The sequence below is a fragment of the Maniola jurtina genome, chromosome 8 (genome assembly GCF_905333055.1).
Source record: "Maniola jurtina chromosome 8, ilManJurt1.1, whole genome shotgun sequence".
Taxonomy (NCBI): Eukaryota; Metazoa; Arthropoda; class Insecta; order Lepidoptera; family Nymphalidae; genus Maniola; species Maniola jurtina.
Genome location: NC_060036.1, coordinates 6,493,102 through 6,501,460, shown reverse-complemented (window position 1 = coordinate 6,501,460; position 8,359 = coordinate 6,493,102).

The following is an 8,359-nucleotide window of genomic DNA, read 5'->3' as shown; positions in this document are numbered from 1 at the left end:
CCTAATTTCTTCATTTGTGTAATTACTTATGGTTCCCCTAAAACACTAAAATTATAATGTTCTACCTAGCTTATTAAAATATTGGTTTTATAAATAAGTACAAAATCATCGTCATATGCCATATAAACAGTTTATTAAAGTTCAATTCAACAATCTCAATAATTTCTTAGTTACACGTGCGTGTGAGTCGAACTAACGATGAAATCGTTTATGATAGTATTGATACGCTATAATTTTCGACCGGCAGCCCGCCACCGACTGGAAAGTCAGGAAAGCGAGGCGCACGCGCATTCGTCCGCGTTCCGATGCGCCTCCCCGCACATAATCTAAATCTCCATAATCCAAATTTCTATTTTATTAAATGCTGGACTGAAGCAGGCGTTGCTTTGAGGAAGTCAATATATCCTTCTGTGTAACAACAAGCTTAATTCGCTATAATCCGCCAAAATAGACAAAGTATGGTACAACGTGCAGCATGCGATTTGTACTGCCCGCCCTCCCCCAATTAATAAAGTTATAGAAGTAGCAAGCAATACGTAGTAGATACGTACCACTTACAGTAACACCTCACAAATCTTCTTAAACTTCGTACGTTTCACTTAGACACTGGAGCATCCTCAGGAGATGTAAATTTAGACTCCACAACGCACATTACATAATTGAGCATAGCTATATTTTTTAGTTTCAGCTATAGACACTTGGTTTTCCTTAGTTTACTTAGAAGGTAAACAAGTAGATTCTCCGGTGAAATGCCAGGCTGATGAGCCAGATCTGTCACGACCACTCCGATTCTCTTTATGGATCGAAGAATCTATCGTTCAAATAGTTTTTGATTTAGACATTCTCCTTTGGGTCTTGAGTAAAATTGATGAAATTTTCAGCACTTAGTTCTGAATATAATGCTCTCGAACTGTGAATGTTTTATCGTGAGCAGATCAGGGGCCCTACTGCCAATGTTTCAATAATGTTTTGATTTTGTATGAAAATGTCAAAACAATCTTTAAGTGGTGGTAGTAAGGCCCCAATTTTTGCCCAGTCTAAATACAACAATTTCCTATTATTAAATTAATAACAATATGTTATCGTTAATTAGGACGTGTACTAATGTAACTAAGTATATCATTATAAAATAAATGTAGTCTACCTTCCTCGTATAGCGTTTGTTGGAATCTTATCAGAGACGCAATGACGTTAAATCGTATCTGATAATGGGTTATCCAAATAAAAAGCACGTAATTTTGTACCTACAATTAGGTAGGTACTTGCGATGAAAGTAAAACAGCGTTAGCTACGTGATCATGAAATTATTAATATCTAACTACTACTAAGGATGACTTTACGACTATAAGCAGAAAGTTAAAATATTTAAAAAGTCAGTAACTTAAACGTTGTTTTCATGGCCTCGATTCGAATAGAGTGTTCAGGTAAAATAACAAAAATTGCAAGGGTAGGTCAATGGGCTTGAAAATAATATATGAGGCTGAAACAAATAGTCTTACTTATCTATAGACAATAGACATACAGGTAAACGATGTAACTATGTACGTCAAAGCGGTCAAGTGCGAGTAGGACTCGCACACGAATTGACAGACACGACAGACAGACAACAAAGCGATCCTATAAGGATTTCTTTTAACCTTTTGAGGTACAGAATCCTAAAAATCAGATATAACTACAAGGTAACTAAGAAATCTAGTTGTTGATAGTTCATAACACTTGCAACATCTTCTTAAATTGCTTAATGGCTTTTAGCAGCGCCCTGCCAGCAAAACCAAGATCTAGATCTAGGTAATCAAAGAGACTACAAAATTGAGCAATACGCGTAGAAAAATGTCGGTAAAATATTTTGAAACAAGTTGAAAAGATACAAACAGTTTGTTATTTTGGAACGTGTGTTTAAATTTTATCCTACCCGAAATTTATTTCAATAGGAACTAGGAACTAACGTATGATAAAAGAGGTAACCGTAATTCACGATCAAAGTGTGGAGAGGCAATAATTAAAAAGTTAGTTTTTCCTCACGGACTCCATGATAAATCACAGTCGGCGTGTTTATTTTACGATCGAGCTATAATCATCAACTCGGCGGTTTTGCAACGGCCGCGACGCCCGCCCGAGATGCGCAGGAGTCGTAAAAAGCGGATATAGTCAAATATGCATCAGTTATTTTTAGAGCTGATTGGGGTTGACAGTTCTGCCAAATACTGGTTTTATCGATAACTTTTGGTGCCTATAACGCTCGTGGTGACTTTTGTTAGGTAGTTTTGAGTTACATTTTTATTTGACAATGCTTCAACTTACAACCAAGTACATCCAGGTGAATTCGTTCGCGTGGATTTATGTATAGAAAATCCCGTGGGAACTCTTTGATATTCCGGGATCAAAAGTATGCCACTTTCCAGGTCCTTATTTACTACTAGCTGTGCCCGCGACTTCGTTCGCGTGGAATAGTGACTTTTCGCGCTTTATATAGCCACGGACGCTCAGGCGCGAGGCGCCGTGATTCTTTAAATTGACATAACTTTTTTATTTATGAACCGATTGACATGAAATAAACACTAAATCCTAAGTGAAGCTTACTACAATATATTAGTGAAAACCGTATCTAAATCGAATAAGCCGTTTCTGAGATTAGCGTGCACAAACACACAGACAAACAGACAAACAGACAAACAGACAAACAGACAAAAAAAAATTAATTACAATTTCGGGTTCGGCATCGATATAATAACAACTCCTGCTACTTTTTTTTTACATATTTCCATTGTACAGACACCACTTTTCTACGATTTTATTATATGTATAGATAGGTACCTATAGTAAATACATATGTATATACATGCCGAAAAATCCTAATCCTTTTGGCGGTAATCGGGTAAAAATTACGTCTAGATCCGTTGCGGCTTGATTGAAGGAGAAACCAACAATCAAACACACTTTCGTATTTATAATATTATTGGTAGTGACAGAGGAATTATTTACAATTATTTATGTATTTTAATAAAAAACCTATAAGTTGCATCATAGTACCTACCCAGGTATTAATAAATTTTAGGGAAGTACGTGTATAATACGTGATTTTGGTCTTTTGTTCATTTTTAGGGCCACCTGATTCAATACTCTGCTGAGGTTATTGCATTAGTCTCTACTCTCTTCGATAGCGACATGTTCGATAACGATGTCGCAAATCGAAGGCGAGTGCTGAAGCTGCTGAACCTACTCTTCTATGTATCGTTGCTATCAACGTCACCGTAGACGTTGGAGATAAGCGTTTTTCAACGCAGCGGTAAAGAGCTTCGGGGACATTACGCCTTCCTGTTGCGCTCCCCGTTGTAATTGTATTGGCCTCGTAGCCTGGTGGCCTGGGCCTGTATATGGGCTGACATTTTCGTACAAGCACTTCAGCACTTGCACGTGCCGGCAGTCCATTCAGCACCTCAGTTTCCACTGAATCGAAGGCTATCTCATAATCCACCAATTCTTAGCAAAGTGACTGGTTATACGCTTCAATCTTCCGTATAACCTGTTGGACCCTGTCGATATGACCTATGATAGATACTGAAGCCTTTTCGGTATCCGGCTTGATCGGGAGACAAAGTCGTCGACCCTACGAGCAAGACCGTTCGTACTCACCCTCTAGAACAAGTCATAGACATGGCTCAGCAGCGAGACGGGTCTATACGGTCTATAATTATTATTATTGTTAACCAAGATTCATACTATAGAGGTTAACACTTCTTGTTTTTAATAAGGCAATAATTGTTCATTTATTAAACGAAATTTAAGTGGCGTTAAGTATACGAAAGGTAGTGTGGCAAGCGGGTAGGCATGTCGGCATCGCTAGCAGTTACATGCGCCTCCCTTATGCGCAAACCTGTTTTGCGCTTCGCTCGGAAAATATGTCGCCAATCGCGCGTGGCAACCGGCTGGTTTCCATCACACTACATTAAAATAAATTATTTGTATTTTTTCGCAATCATTCTGCTGGTATAGGTAGGCTTGCGCTAAGTTTGAAGAGTTAATGTTTATAGCGCAATTTTTGACGTGACAACGTCTAATAATTCGATAGAGCCGGCTGCACGCACGAAAATACATGACTCATGCGGCGTTACCTCGCTCTGAGGCGTTCCATGTAAGGCTTGAAGTGCAAGCGAGAGCGTTGTCACGTTCAACTATCGTCAGTAAACCGACTTTACAGACAACCGTTTTTTTTCGAGAACTTCAAACTGTCTGGCTGTCTTAAATCGTAGCATTCCTTACTTCAGGTGCTTTAACTTCAGGTTTGGGTTTGTTCAGACATCTAAAGATGCATCAACACCAATAAAAAGCGTGCGATGTCATGTTTGGCGAAAATTATTGTGCCGAAGCACCAATTTCTGTTGGTGAGGACGTTTCACCGAACACGCTACACGATACAAATTTTTATTAGATGGATTACGGCTTTATAAAGGAATTGCACTTCTCGACAGCTGATTAAAATGAATAGATTAATTACCAGCTGATGCCCGTGACTTCGTCCGCGTGAAAATTGATTGTATTAAAATCCCGTGGGAACTCTTTAACTTTCCAGAATAAAAGAGAATCTAGTTTGTCTTCAAGATTTCTAACAATTTCAGCCAAATGTCAAAAGCGATTTAGCGGTTGAGCCGTGAAAAGTTAATAGACAGACATACTTTTCCATTGGTGAGGATTAGGTACCTATTCACTTTTTTTCTGTAATGTTCGCGAACAGCACGGATCTATCATTGTGCAATTTCAATGCCCAGCCGCTATGTATGTTCCCACTAGTTTAACTGATGAGTTCAACCGTTGCGCTTTTCCGTTTGGTGCCGTCACCTGAACGTTAGTTATGTTTAGAATTTAGATATAAACAAATTACAAAGTTGGCATGTCGGTAACGGGTGTTTAGAATACATTATACTTATCCGTATTTATAAATTAAAACTAGATAATCAGCCGGACTTCATCTTTGTGGATTTAGGTTTTGTGAAAATCCCATGGGAGCCTTTTGATTTTCCGGAATAGAAAATAGATTGTGTCTTAGATACCTTTTCTCAAAATCTGTTAAAATTATGGGTCATGAAAAGGTAACAGTAAAGACTGATAGACATACTTTCACAATCCATTTAAAGTAATGTAATATGTAGTATAAAAATAGAAAATATATATAATATACCGACCTATTTCCATATAAGAATTACGAACTAAGAAAATTCCCAATGCTTTGTAAAAAATAAAATTAACGCTTAATTGGCGCGAACACTCGCAAAGATGACGCGAAACAATGATGCGCGTGAAAGGGTTAAGTGTTTTACGAAAATAAAGGCTACAGAACGGGCACAATGACTCAGATGGAATTCAGCGGTGTCCGCCATACTGAGCTTCGTCGGAATCAGAAATACAATCCTAATTATAATCGCACGCATCCGTACAGCACCTCAACTCAATCGCTCGCGAACGCTTCAACTAAACCGCATTGAGAATAAATCCGAAAGCTATCATCTGCGGTTTATGTTCTATTGAATGAAACACTAGCGAACCCATTGACGATAACAAGTCGTAATTAAAAAATATTAAGAACATCACTGACATTCATTTAATAATTTTCAATCATGTTTTTTATATATTTTAATAAAAAAAATCACATTTGAAAATGGCGCTATACAGCCACCATATTTTTTTTAATCAATGCTACTCAGGATGATGTGATTCTAACGATACCATATACGTCCAAGTCTGTTCAGACATTTATAAGTTATGGTAGAATAAAGAAACTCACATACATACATAGAGCCTCAATAGCTCAACCGGTAAAGGAGTGGACTGAAAACCGAAAGGTCGACGGTTCAAACCCCGCCCGTTGCACTATTGTCGTACCTACTCCTAGCACAAGCCTGACGCTTAGTTGGAGAGGAAAAGGGAATATTAGTCATTTAACATGGCTAATATTCTTTTTAAAAAAAAAAAAAAAAAAAAAAAATACATGAACCCTGAAAACGTTACCCTCCTTTTTTGGGCAGTCGATAAGTAGGTATTTTGTGGCAGTCCTGTAAAAAAATCTGTTGTAGTTAGTACGTAGTATATAAATTATTATTACTGTTAGAAGCTTGCCAAATATTTTATCGAGATGTAGATAAATGTGATTTTTAACCCCCGACCCAAAAAGAGGGGTGTTATAAGTTTGACGTGTGTATCTGTGTATCTGTGTGTCTGTGTATCTGTGTATCTGTGTATCTGTCTGTGGCATCGTAGCGCCTAAACGAATGAACCGATTTTAATTTAGTTTTTTTTGTTTGAAAGGTGGCTTGATCGAGAGTGTTCTTAGCTATAATCTAAAAAAATTGGTTCAGCCGTTTAAGAGTTATCAGCTCTTTTCTAGTTTTCTTGTAGAAAAGAAGGTTAGATAACCGTTAGGTTTTTAATATTATGTCAATAGACAAATGTCAAGCTGTCAAGACGGACGTTGCCTAAATACATAATTATTTATTTGAAAGATTTGAAAATGATGTTTTGGAAAACTCAAATACTTTGGATCGTCGGGGGTGTTATAAATTTTTAATATACACTTGTTTTGACTTTGTCTTTTAGGGAAAGGGCACTTATTAAATGTTTTGGTACGCATTCCTACTTGTAGATCGCATCGTATATTCTGAATCGTAGATATATTATACTGATGTAGCGTGTACGTTATTATAAGTACTTAACTTGTATTACTGGTTTGTTATTTTTCTCAAAATTGAAGATGAAAAGTTGATTTTTTTTTATTTCGTGTGATGATTTGTTTTTGAAAAATTACAGTCTGAAACTAAAAATATATAATTAGGTTAATTTGTCTTTACTTTATCAATGCAGAGAATTATTCGAACAGAGCAGAATTGTGAAGACAAATCAATAGATAATTATTGTCATTGCTATGTTAGTAACAAACCCTTGAGAGCTTTTTGTGTTTATAAATAAAACAGTATTAGGGAGTGGAGAGTAGCTCGTAATATGTATGTACGGAGGAGTAACATTGCCGCATTGCGGTGCGCCGGCATGTGTCGACATATCGCTTTTGCCCTTTGCTGGCGCAGTTGGATTATATTAAACTTATAAACCAGATTTTTATCAATAAAGCTTACAATTTAGTTTCAGTTTTAGCTTCATTTACAAACGATACGCAATTTAATTATGCTAATAATATAAATGCGAAAGTGTGTCATGTGTGTATCTGTTTATCAGCTACGTTTACACGGCCCATCTCTCACCAATTTTGACGAAAGTACAGAGAAAGCTTGGAACCGGGAACGAACATAGGCTACTTTCGTCCCGGAAAATCAAAGTGTTTCCACGGGATCGATAAAAAACCTATATCCTGCCGGAGTCGGATTTAGATAAACTTTTATATCGGAAACTCAAAGAGAGTTCCTTCAGTTAAATCCACGCGGACGAAGTCACGGGTATCGTCTAGTATGTCAATAGGGACGGACATACGAGACATAGTTACCTACCACGTCATTTTATCTATTATTCAAAATATGATCGATAACGATCAGCAATATAAATACACGATTTTGTAAAGATGTAGTAATTCAGCTACCATAAATCAGCTGTTCTATATCTAAATTCCAGGAACCTAAAATTAGTGACACTCCCTTTTTACCACATAACTAAACTCGATATTTGATGATTGTAACAAGTGTAATTCAAAAATTTATAACCCCCGACAAGTGAAGGTTATTGTAACTAGAAAAGAGCTGATAACTTTCAAACGGCTGAACGGATTTTCTTGGATTGTAGCTAAGAACACACTCGATCAAGCCACCTTTCAAACAAAAAAACTAAACTAAAATCGGTTTATTAGTTTAGGAGCTATGATGCCACAGACAGATACACAGATACTTCAAACTTATAACACCCCTCTTTTTGGGTCAGGGGTTAAAAAGAGAAAAGTGTAAGTCGCTACGACTTCAGTTGTAGACATGTAAATATGAATTCTTATTATGTTTCTGTCTCAAAACGCCGCCGTATCGGGTTTTGTAATACATTAGTCGGGCGTTGATTTACGCGGCTACGTATCGTGGGCGCGTCTATTCGTGGTACAAATGTACTAAATATAGTTCGTATACTTTTTATTTCTCGCGTCTGACTCGATGTGCCGAAGATTCCTTTTATAAAAGTGTAAATAAATAATCTTGTATTGCTTATTCAGCTCTCATCTTTCATCGTCATTATCGTCAACCGCTAGACGTCGACACTCGACTGTCTGTCCGTCCGTCCGTCGTGTCTGTTGAGAAAACCTATTGGGTACTTCCCGTTTGTTGGAACTGGCTGTAAACTAAATTGTTTATATTTAAATATATTCTTATTTTTATTCTTT